The 15,768-nt window shown below is 39.4% G+C and overlaps 1 pseudogene; it reads right to left on the bottom strand.

Annotated features, from left to right (window-relative positions):
* Nucleotides 1–11,413: 11,413 nt before the first annotated feature.
* LOC148927122 (subtilisin-like protease 4 pseudogene) lies at nt 11,414–13,952 on the bottom strand (annotated as a pseudogene).
* Between the last annotated feature and the right edge of the window lie 1,816 nt (nt 13,953–15,768).

Genomic DNA, 15,768 nt, shown 5'->3' with positions numbered 1-15,768 from the left:
TCGATGTTGTCGACGATCCACGAGAACACCACCAAGTCATTCTCCTCCCATTCATCGAACCCTTTGCTCCCTGGGTTCGGTGGTTCGTTCTTGATGTAAGAGTAGGCTCCTCGACCTCCAATCTTGACTTTGATCAGTCGTGACCAAAGGGGGTAATTCTTTCCGTTCAATTTAAAGGCGGCAGTGATGCTTTTGCTATTTCTTAGGCTTATCATTGGTTCTGGATCAGGTTTTGTATCTTCCGAATCTGACATGTTTGATGTAGGGTCGATTTCTGGGCTGATTTTGGCTGGAGAAGGGTCGGGAAAGGTATTTATCGGCTATGATGAATTTTTTCTGAGCCAAGATCGTTCTGCTCTGAGGCCATGTTAAACGAAAGAATTGGTAGTCGGTATCATTCTTATTCACTATATTTCGATGAAGGCATTACATGAGAATATATAGGCTACATAATATCTACATATGGTAAACCTAATTTACAATAATTACTCCTCTATTTTAGGCTAAATATGCTCTCAAATATTTTCCTGATTTCATGAAATATCTTCGATATCTTCTAACAATAACCCGTTATGATAATGTCTTGATGCTCGCAACGAAACTAATGTAATTTGATATACATTATGTGAAAATATTTATAATAATCGGCTCGACTCCCTTATTTATAATAATATGCATTCCAGGAAAGAACTGACAAAGATGAAGCTAATAACTCGGCTCGACTCGATACATGACAAGTAATTAAAATATGGACTCGATTACGTAAATAGTCATGGCAGCGCCTGCATGTGAATCGAATTTATACTAGTAGCATAGTTTATACTAGTATAAATTTGAAATTATTAGCATCCATATATAGTTATTCAAGACAAACGCCCTTCCACTTAGCTGGTGGAGGTGGCATTCCTTCGTCACTGAAGGAAGGGTGCCCAGGCATCACTCCGTTGTCCAGCACGCCAATAATCACACCTTTACCATAATTAGAGTCTTTCCACAACCCCGTATTCTGGTTCAACCCCAAGAAGTTGGGGGAATGTGTTGTATGCACGGACATCAATTTCTGGGGTTGTGCTGAGATGAATCCTTTCTTCTTCTCCATTTCTTTCACATGGTCGGGTGAAAGCTTAGCAGCAAATCCCTTCAACACGTGGCGGTACGAGTAAACGAGATGCGCCTCATCTTCACTCGAGCTTGCTGTGGTAGCCGGTAGAAAAGAGCCGTACCAGCTCTCCAAATCTTCCGATTCAGAAGCAACATGTGCATCAGGTGCCTCAACATTGGACAATGTATATTTGTAGACTATTTTTATTTGGTATCTGAGAGGCAAATAAGGGCAGGCTAGTCATGCAGAACAAGCAAACAATAATGATAGTAGAAAATAGGAGTGCCATGTTTAAATTTTGTTGTGTCGATTATGAATTCATCGTCACCTTCTTATAGAAAATCAATCAGTGGATAGCATCTTTCAATATCATGACTTATACATCAATTTGATGATATTTCTCCTTTCCCAGCTTGGCGTACGTTTTTGTGATGTGAGAGGTCTCACATTCAATAGTAGCACCATCTTTTAACAACTTATCCTTTTGTACGTCAAGCCATTTTTTATATTTCCAAACTATATTGCTTTCATGCATGCAATATTTCCACGTTGAATTGCTTTCATTACTTATCCTCCAATTTGCACATTTCTATTGTTTCCGACGTTGCTTGTCTTTTCGTATACTCGTACAAAAAAGACCTGATTTAACCTTATTAAAAACGACCTGATTAACCGTTTTGTATACTCGTACTTTTGCAAGTTTATAAATCTCTACAGTTTTACATTTTTTTTCCTAACATTCCGCAGATATACTACTTATTTCTATAGTCCAAACAATTAAGCCAATCTAACATTGTTGAAGACCAAATTGTAGGAAATTAAATGATGTGAAGGGGCTGAAATTTAATTTTGTAGAAAAATAAGCCATGGTTACCTGATGCTCGAAGAAGACGAGAGAGAACCAAAATTTTACTAATATAAAATAGTAGCAGTACAATTTTATTAGCTGTCTCAGCCTCTGGTAGCGAAGAAACGTTGTACAAGTGGCTAACGTTTTTATTAAATGTTTTTCTCTCTCTTAATAAGGAGTAGTAAAAAAATTACATCTTCTTTCTCTTAATAAGTTGCACCTTATTTCCTTAATAAGTAGTCAAAAAACTAATGAAGATTTAATATTTTATTAAGTCTATTAAATTTTATTGAGAAATTGAAGATTTAATTTTTTATCAAGTCTATCAAATTTTATTGAGAAATTCTTCGTATTAAAATTGAATGGAAGCTGAGTAAAAAGCGACATTCTAATCGTGAATATTAATAATGATATTTTTCAAACTATTAATAATAAACAAATTCATCAATTTTGTAATAGACGAGAACACATAGAATTTAATTGCCATCACTTCATGAAAATAAACACACCTATAATATGAAATGTTTTATTCTTCTAATAAGGTGTTAGACTAGTTTTATGTGATACCATGTATTTTATCATTGTAACTATGATTTTTTGTATCGTATATTAATGTTTTCAGATATAGTATACTTTCTTTTGTCATATAATATCATAGCATATTTGTTATTTTGGTTCATCTACAAAATAATGTTCATATTTGTTTTTTCTTCATTTTTAGTAGATGGACTTCACTTTCTACTAACTCGTTATACTCACATTCTCTTATAACACCAATACTCTCTCCGTTGATCTGATCGCGGAGGCGAATACCTAAGTGCCGAGTTTTTGGACTACTTATCAGTGGCGGGAATACAATCCCAAACGATTGTGCCGGGCACACCCCAGCAGAATGGCGTAGCTGAAAGAAGGAATAGGACCTTATTAAACATGGTCCGATCGATGATGAGTTATGCACGGTTACCTACTTCATTTTGGGGGCATGCGTTGCTTTCCGCAATCTATCTCTTAGACCACTTACCTTCTAAATCAGTTCCTACTACCCCATATGAGTTGTGGAATGGGCGTAAGCCCAATCTAGAGCATCTCAGAGTATGGGGGTGTCCGGCTCATTTATTGGAAAAGGATCCAACTAAGCTGGAATCTAGGACGGAGGTTTGTGTGTTTATAGGATACCCTAGAGGAACGAAAGCTTATGAATTCTATAGTCTCAGAGATCAGAAAGTGATTGTGAGCACTCATGCCACATTCTTAGAGGAAGACTATGTAATGAATCATAAGCCCAGCAGTGAGATAGCTCTTGATGAGCTCACTCAAGTTACAACTTCCATTAACCAAGAACAATTACCTAGTGTAACAACAACTCCAGAAATTTCAACTAATACACCAGATATTGTAGTGCCGCGCCGCAGTGGGAGGGTCTCTCATGAGCCCGATAGATACATTGGTTTGGGTGAGTGCATGGATCACTCCTCGGACAGCAATGTACTTGATCCCTGGAACTTTGCAGAAGCGCAGGCAGATGTCGATCATTGCGAATGGGTGAAAGCAATGGATTCGGAACTACAATCAATGGTAGACAAAGACGTCTACGATTTGTCTGTCCTACCCGAAGGCTGTACTGCCATTGGGAGCAAATGGATATACAAACGTAAACGTGGACCCGATGGACGAGTTAAAGTCTTTAAGGCAAGACTAGTGGCTAAGGGGTATACCCAAAAGGAAGGCATCGATTACGATGAGACCTTCTCCCCAGTGGCCATGCTCAAATCGATCCGTATACTTTTGTCTATAGCAGCTTACATGGATTGGGAAGTATGGCAGATGGACGTTAAGACTGCGTTTTTAAACGGGAGTCTTGAGGAGACCATCTACATGGAACAACCCGAAGGCTATGTGGTAAAGGGCAAGGAACACATGGTTTGGAAGCTTAAGAAGGCCATTTATGGCCTCAAGCAAGCATCTAGATCATGGAACCAGTGTTTCGATCAAACTGTTCAAAAGTTTGGATTCGAGAAATGCCCAAATGAAAGCTGTGTGTATAAGAAGGTTGAAAAGGAAAATGTTGTGTTCTTAGTTTTGTATGTAGATGACATTCTTCTAATTGGAAACAATAAAAAGATGTTGTCATCAGTGCGAACTTGGTTGTCCAGCCAGTTCGAGATGAAAGATATGGGTGATGCGGGACACATTCTCGGTATCAAGGTTCTTAGGAACCGAGGTAAGAGAATGTTGTGCTTATCCCAAGAATCTTACATCGGAACAGTACTTAGACGCTTTAGCATGCAAGATGCCAAGAAAGGTTTTCTTCCTTTTAGACATGGCATCCATTTATCTCAAGAGATGTGTCCTAAGACAGCATCTGAGATAGCAGAGATGAGAAGAATACCATATGCCTCGGCAATTGGTAGTCTCATGTATGCTATGCTTTGTAATAGACCCGATATCTGCTTTACTGTTGGCATGGTGGCAAGATATCAATCAAATCCCGGCCAAGGACATTGGACTGCCGTAAAGAACATACTCAAGTACCTTAATCGGACTAAGGACTATGTTCTAGTTTACAATGCAGCCGAGCTCTGTCCTTTAGGATATACAGATTCAGACTTTCAATCTGATGTAGATTCGAGGAAATCAACTTCCGGATATGTGTTTACCTTAGGAGGTGGAGCTGTAATTTGGAAGAGTGTAAAGCAGAAATGCATTGCAGACTCTACCATGGAAGCCGAATATGTGGCCGCTTCGGAGGCTGCAAAAGAGGTTGTTTGGCTTAAGAACTTCCTTCTGGACTTAGGTGTGGTTACGAACATGCCCAAGAGCATCACCATTTATTGCGATAATTCTGGTGCTGTGGCAAATTCGAGGGAACCACGAGCTCATAAAGCGAGCAAGCACATAGAGAGAAAGTATCATATCATTCGAGATATAGTGCAGAGAGGAGACATACAAGTGGTCAAGATTGAGTCAGAGAACAACCTGACAGATCCTTTCACGAAGGCACTAGTGGTAAAGCCGTATGAAAGCCATGTTGAAGGAATGGGAGTTCGACTAATTCAAGACCTCAATCCGCTTTCAGTATACGTGGGAGATTTTAGACATTAGCACATTTTTTTGTATACTCGAAAGTGTTTTGAGTATAAGTGGGAGATTGTTAGAGTTTGTATACTAGAAATCACGTTTCGAGTGATTGAATACTGTACAACTCTTATTTTATTTTCCAATAAATAAAACAGATTATTTTTGTCATAATGTTGTTATGTTTTACATTTAATGGATGTTAATGCATGTTTAAATGTATAAGTTAACTTAACAAAGTCTAAGTCTTTGTTTTAGTAGACCGGTTGTGGGCGTCGTCCACTTTAAGGTAACACGGTCAGTTCTAAACAAAGAAAAAGATGAATTTCACAACCTAGATGGAATTTGACTACCCATCGAGAAAGGTTGCAATTTCAGTCCGCATATTTCTAAGCCTTACTGAAATAAGATGACATTGGTGTGGTATAGCACTAAACGGATCTAACAGCAAGACTTGCCTTAGGCTATCTACTGAAAGGCGAGGTCTTGATAAATATTTATTTCTTAATCAATGTAGGTTAGCATTGAGCATACGGTATTGATTATGCACTGCTTTGACTTATCAAATGGTGCGGGTTTTTCGTAACCCAATTATCCTGATATATTGGGCAGTGGTGATCGATATCTAGCGGTGCTAGGATTGCTATTATATTGAATCGTGCGCGAGCTGAGTCTCGCTTGATAATGTCCTCAAGAGGAGCACGAAACGAGGTTTTATTATTCGGAACCTAGCTAGTTGGAGTGTGATTACTGTATGAATAATAAATAAGCGTTTCATGCTAAGTCCACTCTTGGAATTAATAAGAAGTTAATTAATTAAGTCAATAGCAGACATTAATTAATTAATGGATATTTTAATCTTAAGCACGGGAAATGAAAGTTAAACGAAAACCCGGATTACTTGTAATTTCGGATTTGGATGGGGAGAGTTCAATATTACTTCTGTAGTGGCTGCTCGTAATATTCCAATTATAACTTATATTAAATTGTGGGTTCAATTTAATTAGTAAAAAGTAAATTAGATGAGCCCATATCCAAAACCTTCCATAGATGCCTGTCTGGGCCCAAAAGGAACTTAATATAAATAGGAGAATAAAGGAGACAGAAAACAACAATTTCTCATCATTGTAATTTTCAAAAATCCCTTCTCCAGCTGAGGAGATTTTCGAATTCCTCTCCTATTCCGAAAAGGATTTCTTCTGTCTTCTTTATTTAAGTCCTAGTATTCTAGTAAGATCAGCCCACACTGATATTGGGATACAGTTCGGGAACCAGAGAGAAGATTTGTGGTTTAGTACTCAAAGCATCATGTGGAGAAGAAGCTAGCCATCTTCAATTCTTTGGAGAATTTTAGGTATTTTTCTGCTCCGTAGAAAAGCATGTTTTAGGTTTCAATATTCTTAAAGCATGATTGATTCAAGTTATGAGCATGATACATGTGATAATTACGCGAATAGCTTTTGTCTAAATAATCTGCTAAATAGATCTGATTATTATGTGATTGATTTATTCTCGCACGCTTCCGCTGCCAGCTCCTTCAGACGGTACATCCAAAAACTTTTGGCTGAAGGTTCAGGTGTTGGGGAATTTTAGTCTGTTTGGATAGGATGTCAAGAGGGACTTTTTTTTTAGGATTTTTGTGCGTAGGCGGTTCATGAGATAGACAGATGTGGCTACGGCTTCTAGCCAAAAATGGTTAGGGACTTTTGATTCAATCATCATGGCTCGGGTTATTTTTAGGATTGTCCTATTTTTCCGTTCCGCCACCCCATTTTGTTCGGGTGTATAAGCACAAGAGGTTTGATGGATCATTCCGTTTTCCTTACAAAACTGGGTCATAACACTATCAACGAATTTCCTCCCATTATCTGAGCGAAGAGTTTTTATGGTGGTTTGAAACTGGGTATGGACCATTTTAAAGAACAAGATAAATTTTTCGCAAACTTTAGACTTATGTTTCATAAAATAAATCCAAGTCATTCTAGTGCAATCATCCACAAATATAACAAAGTATCGAAAACCACTTCCCCCACAAAAGGTGCGAGCCCCCACACATCAGAATGTACTAAGGAAAATATAGAATTCATACGAGTGTTTGTAAGTTTAAATGACTGTCTGTGGCTCTTGGACAAAACACAAGTTTCACACAAAAAATCAGTAGGAATAGAAAGTTTTGGAAAAAGAAGTTTAAAATAACCAGAGGACGGGTGTCCTAGTCTTCGGTGCCACAACCAAATTTCTTGTTTCGTGGATCCGTGAGCCAGCATCGCTGTAACATCCCGAATTTCCGAACCCTAATTTTAGAATCCTAAAAATTTATTATTGATGACGTGGAAGATGTGAATTATTTGATAAGTGAATTTATTGTATGAGCTTCTTTGACCGAGAAGTTTGAAAAGTCAAATTGGTTGACTATGTGATGTGGCATGTGATTTATTAAATTATGAGGTGAATTAGTTGTTTGAGGGTGAGTGAGAATATTAGAGAAAATTTCCATAAATACTAGCCATTTTCGACCCCCTTTATTTTTGAAGAAGAAATTCTATTTTTCCGGATTTAATTTAATTCTTGGGATATTTACAAATTAAATCCAAGACCCAATTGTTCCTTATTCTAAAGAGGGAAAAATCGAAACCCCCTTGTTATTTGGTGATTTTCGAAAATCACTATGTTGGGAAGGAAGAAATTATTTTATTTATCCCTTATTTGATCTCCTTCCATACCTAGAATTAAAATATTCTACCAAATCTTTCCATACCTCAAGAGATCTTACCATATCCTATTTTAGTTAATATTCAAAAATCTATGCCTTATTTAAGGCACATATTACACGCCTATTTCTATACCAATGGGGTAGGATTTTTATTTTTATTTTGCTCTGTGATATTTTATTCTACTCCGTAAAATATACCAAAACAAAATCTTGGCTAATTAAGAAGCCAAATTTTTGAAAATCCCATGATTTGTGCCTTAGAGCTTATTTTTGGTATTTCTTCTCCCCTACTCCATAATATTGTTTTATTTAATTGTGGAGAATAAACCTTACCAAATATTCTATTCTATTTACCTAAAGATCTTGTTGAGCACTATAAATAAGAGAAGCCCCAACCCTAGCCCCCACATTTTTCGTCCCCTCTTCATACTCTCTCAATTTTCTTCTACTTTACTCCAATAATCCTCCATCCTTTGTGAAGAATTGAAGTTTGATCCAAGAATTTTGAAGAACCGAGTCTAATACTTAATTTCTACCGTTCGTTTTTCTCTTAAGGTATTTTTATATCCATCTTCTTAATTCTACTCAATTCCTCTTCTTTCTAACCGATTAGTCGGTCTTCTTGAGCCCTCATGCATCTGGGTTGAGTGAAAGTGGGATAAAGGGGATATGGGAATATGTTACATGTGTGTGGTGTGTGTGTAGATTGGAGATGCGAATGGAACTTGTGTGATAAACATGATCTTGATTGATTAGTAATGATAAGATAAATCGATGGGAAAAGGGAAAAGTATTGAGACATGCATGAGTAAGAGTAGTGTTGAACCTAATTTGTGATATGTGCCTATGTGATTAAAAGGTGAAACTTTGGTTGCGAAGCCGGATAACGGAAAAGCGAAACTACTTGAAATCTAAGCAATCGAGGTGGGCTTTACTCTAAAAACTCTCTCTTATTTTATCAAAATGTTGTTTGGTGTTATAAGGGTGGTTTAACTGTTATGCCATGCCCATGTTTGTTTTAATGTGATATTGGATATGCTTATACGAATTCGGGTCTGAGTATGGGCCGCAAGCCCTACCAGGCTGTGTACACGATGGGATCGGGAGCCGTCCTTGCTAGTCGGCCGGTCTCGTGGGCGAAAAGTGTGGCCACACTTTCGTCGCACCATGGAAAGATTGTGATTGTGGAATTTGATGAGAAAAGTGGGGAGTATGTTTGATTGGCCAATCTATGAAAATATATTTTGTGATACTCGTGATATTCTCTTATAACTTCTTAAAAACTCGAGTTCACTATGATAAGGGTGGCATAACTTACAAAATGTTTTGGCAACGAGCTCACTGAGAAATACTCAGCCCTGCATGTGTTTTCCTTATGTGCAGGTTGAACGATGACGAGCGGTGGCGGGTGTGGAGCATGATAATTAATTAAGATGGTTGTTTTGAACTTCAAGCGTAGTTGTGTCTTCATACATAGCTATTCTTTCTCTTGGTCGTTTTCCGCTGAGGTTTTGATACACTTATGTTTATTTTGAATATTTTGCACTCTCCTTTCGAATTAGAGGCCTTAGACTATCTTGTGGTTTGTATCTTGGAAACTATGTCATACTCTGGAGATTCTTGAACGACATATATATTATACCTTTCTTTTTCTTATTCAAGTTTCTAGGTGAAGTTGTTGTTTTAAATACTCTGATAGTTCTTTCAAATCTTTGGGTCAACACTCTTTAATTGAAACCCTAGCCTTTGTTCATTTCTTCGTGTCCGTTTGGTAGCAGATGCCGCATTTATTGTACCCTAGGAAAGCGGGCTGTTACAATCGCACTGCCATGTTGAGCTATCTCGTCCACATAGTAGAGTCTCTGTTTCTCAGTGCCACGCCCAAGAATCCTCTTCGTCCGAATATCCTGTAATATGCAAAAATCGGGATGCATTAGCAAAGTACAATTCAACTCCTTCGTCACATGACTTATAGACATCAATCTCTGAGATAAAGTTGGGACATATAAACAATTCCTGAGCCGTAGAGTAGGAGATATCTCAATAGTGCCTGAACCCTCTACAGTTAATAATTCCCCTCTTGCAGTTTTAATATAGGTCTTAGTAATTTCATCTAGCCCAATAAAATCATTCCTGTCCGGGGTCATGGTATCAGTTGCCCCACAATCAAAAATCCAACCCTTCTGTGTTTCGTTCCCACTTTGGAGATGATATGCAGCGGAAATATTTTCTAACGGAGCAAATGGGTTTTCAGATATAAAATTGCATATATGAGGATCAATATAGGATTTATAGCTACTGCATGGGTCTTTTTTGGATTTAAACGGATCTGGGGGTCGGTTTTTAAATAAATGGGGTGCATCATGTAATAAGACTTTATTAGGGTTTGACATAAAAATGCCAAACCCTTTACCTCAGCGCCGCTATTCCCCTGAACTCCCGTCTCCGTCCGTCTGGCAAAGTTCCCGGCGCCCCGCACGTTGCTGCCGCCAGTCGGAGTCTCCGGGTGCACCAGCGTTTCTTTTTCGGCTGTTTCCCCTCGATTCCTGGCAACGATCTGCCTCTGCTGTCCGTCGTCATTCACGCCGACGGCCATCTTGGCCTGAGGCGTTCTCGCCTTCTACCGTTCTTCCCACCACTCCGGATACCCCAATCTCTTGAAGCAGGTTTCGTAAGTGTGCTTTTGCTTTCCACAATGGGAGCACCACAATTTGGAGGTGTCTGGCCGATTTCCTGAGCAGCCTGCAGCGGCGGGGCGCGGCGGTGGCAAGCCGGTGCGGTTTGGTGGGCGTTGGCTTTGGGCGGCGAATCCATGTCCGATCTCCCCCTCCCCCAAGTGATGAATCAGTTCCTCCAAGAGCTCCTCCGGTCGGTGGAGAGGAAGCCGGTGGCATGATGTTGAGTCGAGCCGCCTCCTTCTTCACCATTCCGTAGGCAGCCTCGACTGATGGGGTCGGTTCTTCCTTCAGTATCTCTCGCCGGATTGAATCATACTCCTGATTCAGGCCCGTCAGAAATTTGAATAGCCGTTTCTCACTTGAGTGGACTCGGAATTGATCTATTCCTTTGTCACAGCAACTGATCGGTTGTTTTTGACATCGATCGATGTTGATCCACAGTCCGTGGATCTTTCGGTAGTATGTCTCTAAATCCAGATTTGCCCTGTTTGATGTATATTGCTTGTTCTTCCAGGTTGTAGATAAGGTATCGGTCCGCCTTGTTCTCGAATGTTACCGCTAGGCTGTCCCACAGTGCTTTGGACGTTTGGTGGTGCGCGAAATCGGCGATAATGTCGTCCTCGATGTTGTCGACGATCCACGAGAATACCACCAAGTCATTCTCCTCCCAATCGTCGAACCCTTTGCTCCCTGGGTTCGGTGGGTCGTTCTTGATGTATGAATAGGCTCCTCGACCTCCAATCTTCTCTTTGATCAATCGTGACCAAAGGGGGTAATTCTTTCCATTTAGTTTAAAGGCGACAGTGATGTTTTTGCTGTTTCTCAGACTTGTTATCTGTTCTGGGTTTGATTTCGTATCCTCCGAGTCTGACATGTTTGATGTAGGGTCTGATTTCTGGGTTTGATTTTGGCTGGAGAAGGGTAGGGAAAGGTATTATCGGCAGTGATGAAATTTTTCTGAGCCAAGATCGTTCTGCTCTGAGGCCATGTTAAACTGATCGATAAAAAGGGGTTGTATTTCATTCATATGATAATTGTACAATTAGCACCATTATATAGGTACTAGGAGACATTATACAAGGTAAACCTATTTTACATTAATTACATTGATTCCAAATCTTCTATAGTTGGCAAGATATAATCACTCCTAATCTTCCTCCAGATCTCGTGTGATATTCTTCCAACATATTTCATATGTAATGTGAAAATACAATAGCCTTATTTATAATAATATGCATTCCAGGAAAGAACCGACCCGGAATGAAGCTGATAATTCAGCTGGACTCGATACATGACATGTAGTAATTAAAATAAGGACTCGATACGTAAATAGTCATGGATGGCAGCGCCTGCATGTGAATCAAATTTATACTAGTAGTATAAATTTGAAATTATTAGCATCCATAGATGGTTGGTTTCAAGACAAACGAACCACAATAGGGCTCCGAACAGAATGATTGGGAGAGGTCCATTTCAAGAATCCTTCCACGAAATCGGTATTCATAGTGAGTCGGCTGTATGTAACCTTGTACTGCAGTTTTTGTTCTGTCTCGGAGAAGTCAAGCGTGGCGGGCTACACACTAACTTCAACTCCGTTAGGTGGGGAAATCTCCACCTCGTATGACGAGTCAGGGTCCCCCTACGTTTGTGACGGTCCTGGTGTATACCTGGGAAGTTGATCTGCCACTGAAAATGATAGAGAATGAAGGATAGTTTGGCTTTGCTTCCGCTATCTTGGATTCGACTGCACAATTCACCCTTCTATGTAGGAACCGCTCCACTTGGCGGTCCGTGTGGCTGGATGTTGTAGACAAGTCCGGGATCTTAAGCTCTTGATGGATTCACATGACCTGATCCCGTGGCAAAGAGGTCGGCCGAGAGGAACCTCTCGTCCTCCATTGGATTACCAGCGAGGTTCACATCGTCTGCAGTGGTCATAATGGCGGACATGATTGCAGCTGGAGACCAATCGGGATGCACGCTCTTGAGCAGAGCCGCCACACCGCTCAGGCGCGGGCACACCATTGAGGTACCAGATTTTATTGTCCATTCGATGGAAGTGTCATGTGATGCTGCCAGAATATTGACTCCAGGGCCTAAAATGTCGGGTTTCAAGATTCCATGGGTTGGTATGCTAGGACCCCTGGAAGAAAATGAAGCGACGACTGGTGCACGCTCATCACCAATCACAGTACCTTGGGAAGAAATAGTGGCGGTGGGTGTTGCCGTTGTACCTAAGTAAGCTTTGATCTTCAATCCCGCGGCGTAGCTGAAATGTGTTGTTGGCGCACCGATGGCTGCAACTTGAATGGTGTTTCCATGTGTCTCATTGTTTATGAGAATCACGCCGGCAACGCCACTTGGAATTACTTTTGTTCTGTCATCCTCACACACAACTATCTTACCTCGGATGTCGTTCCCCCTGCAGTCGGGCGCGTAGACAAGCGGGAAGAGCTTTCGTGGAAAGTCATAAACTGATTCACCATCCACTTCTTGATTGTTTCCTAGCACTGCTTTTGCACTCAATTTTCTGTCCAATGTGCTTGCTCCAACCGTCAGAACCCAAGGTGCCCAGTGTCCCAAAGATGAGGGAAAAGGCCCTTCGTTTCCAGCAGCGAAGCTAAGGAAGATACCCTTCTCCATCGCACTGAATGCACTAATTGCATAATAATCATCATACAAGTTTTTTATTAGTGTTGCGTCGTCATAGCCTATAGATATCGACAGCACGTCGACTCCATCTTCAATTGCTGCATCCATTCCAGCAAGGAAAGCTGCTTCTCCTCCTTTACCATTGTTTAGCACTTTGTATATGGCTAAATGAGCAAGTGGTGCAACGCCAGCAGCAGTGCCATTAGCCCTGCCAAAAAGATTTGCGCCTTGCACAAAGCGTCCAGCAGCAGTGCCCGCAGTGTGAGTTCCATGGCCAGTATCGTCAAGGGGGCTCTGGTCCCCGTCGTTAAAGTACTTTGCTCCTATGATTTTGTTGTTGCAGGTTGTGTGGCTGAATTGACACCCTCCCTTCCACTTAGCTGGTGGAGGTGGCATTCCTTCGTCACTGAAGGAAGGATGCTCAGGCATCACTCCAGAGTCCATCACGCCAATAATCACACCTTTACCATAATTAGAGTCTTCCCACAACCCCATATTCTGGTGAAACCCCAAGAAGTTGGGGGAATGTGTTGTTTGCACGGACATCAATTTCTGGAGCTGTGCTGAGATGAATCCCTTCTTCTTCTCCATTTCTTTAACATGGTCGGGTGAAAGCTTAGCAGCAAATCCATTCAACACGTGGCGGTACGAGTAAACGAGTTGCGCCTCATCTTCACTCGAGCTTGCTGTGGTAGCCGGTAGAAAACAGCGGTACCAGCTCTCCAGATCTTCCGATTCAGAAGCAACATGTGCATCAGGTGCCTCAACATGGACGATATATATTTGTAGACTATTTTTATTTGGTATCTGAGATGCAAATAAGGGCAGGCTAGTGATGCAGAACAAGCAAACAATAATGATAGTAGAAGATAGGTGTGCCATTTTTAAATTTTGTTGTGTCGATTATGAATTCATCGTCACCTTCTTATAGAAAATCAATCAGTGAATAGCATCTTTCAATATCATGACTTATACATCAATTTGATGATATTTCTCCTTTCCCAGCTTGGCGTACGTTTTTGTGATGTGAGAGGTCTCACATTCAATAGTAGCACCATCTTTTAACAACTTATCCTTTTGTACGACAAGCCATTTTTGATATTTCCAAACTATATTGCTTTCATGCATGCAATATTTCCACGTTGTATTGCTTTCATTACTTATCCTCCGATTTGCTCATTTCTATCGTTTCCGACCTTGATTGTCTTTTTGTATACTTGTACAAAAACGACCTGATTTAACCTTATTAAAAACGACCTGATTAAATGTTTTGTATACTCGTACTCTTGCAAGTTTATAAATCTCTACAGTTTTACATTTTGTTCCTAACATTCCGCAGATATACTACTTATTTCTATAGTCCAAACAATTAAGCCAATCTTACATTGTTGAAGACCAAATTGTACGAAATTAAATGATGTGGAGGGGCTGAAATTTAATTTTGTAGAAAAATAAGCCATGGCTACCTGATGCTCGAAGAAGACGAGAGAGAACAAAAATTTAACTAGTACCCCACTGTCCCATTAGAAATGAAACGTTTTCCGTTTTCGTTTGTCCCATTAAAAATGAAACGTTTCTAAAAATAGAAACAATACTCTCTATTTATGTATACTACGTATTACTACTAATTAGATCTAAATCCTATATGTATACAATGTTAGTTCAATATCCATGTTAATCAAATATGCTATCTTTATTCTCATAGCTTTTACTAATAGTTAATAAATATATTCCGCCCCCTCCATTTCTGAATCCTGGATCCGCCACTGGCCACAACAGCTTCAACTCCACTTTGTGAGAGGTTTCATATATTCATACATTTCGTAGTCTGGAAGATGAGGGGCGGAGGGAGTATTTTTTTACATTAAAACCCGTGTCTTTTTAAATGTTGTCTATTTTTCAGGGACAAATGGAGTATTTTTTTTTAAGGAAAATTAAACAAAAAATGGATTAAATGATAGGGTGGACGTACACTAGGGCGAAACCATTGCAAAAAGAAAGGACAGACTAAAAAATGCTAATGTGGCGCTCACTAGGATTTAGATCTAATTAGTAGTAATACGTATGTTCTTAATTATGACGATTAATAGTAAAATTTTAGTCAATTCATCTTAGTAATAATATAAACAGTGAATTAACAGTGATGATTATTTCTCTCAATATTCACTTTAGTATAGGTATATAGGATTATTTCTCTCAATGTTTTCACTTTAGTGAAAATAAACATCAACTCAATGAACATAAGAGTTTCGATTAGTTATGTTCATTTAGAAGGCGTTTACTTTTAGTATAGGTATATAGGATATATTAATAAAATAATCATCACAACTAATTGACTGTTTATATAGATGAAATATCGATCGCCATTTAATGACTCAACGTTTTACTACAACGAAAGCAATGCAGGCCAATAAGTTAACATGCCAACGACCATCTCAAAACAAAGCCCACTAAAGTCATAGAAACACAACTATATAGTCATCTAATTTTTTCTATGAATATAACATATAGTATTTCTGGTCTAAACATCTTGGTCTTGAAACATCTTTTGGGTTCCAAATAAAATTGTTTGATCGTAATATGTAAAATATCAAATTCTACTAATCATCTTTAGTGGAAATACTAAGGCTTAATTATTTGTAGTATAGAAATAAGTAGTATATATGCGGAATGTTAGGAAAAAAATGTAAAATTGTAG

The sequence above is a fragment of the Salvia hispanica genome, chromosome 4, assembly GCF_029641045.1.
Source record: "Salvia hispanica isolate PSC_SH4W2 chromosome 4, Shi_PSC_v1, whole genome shotgun sequence".
Classification (NCBI taxonomy): domain Eukaryota; kingdom Viridiplantae; phylum Streptophyta; class Magnoliopsida; order Lamiales; family Lamiaceae; genus Salvia; species Salvia hispanica.
The sequence above is the reverse complement of the archived record's forward strand: the minus strand, read 5'-3'. Positions and strand labels throughout refer to the sequence as shown.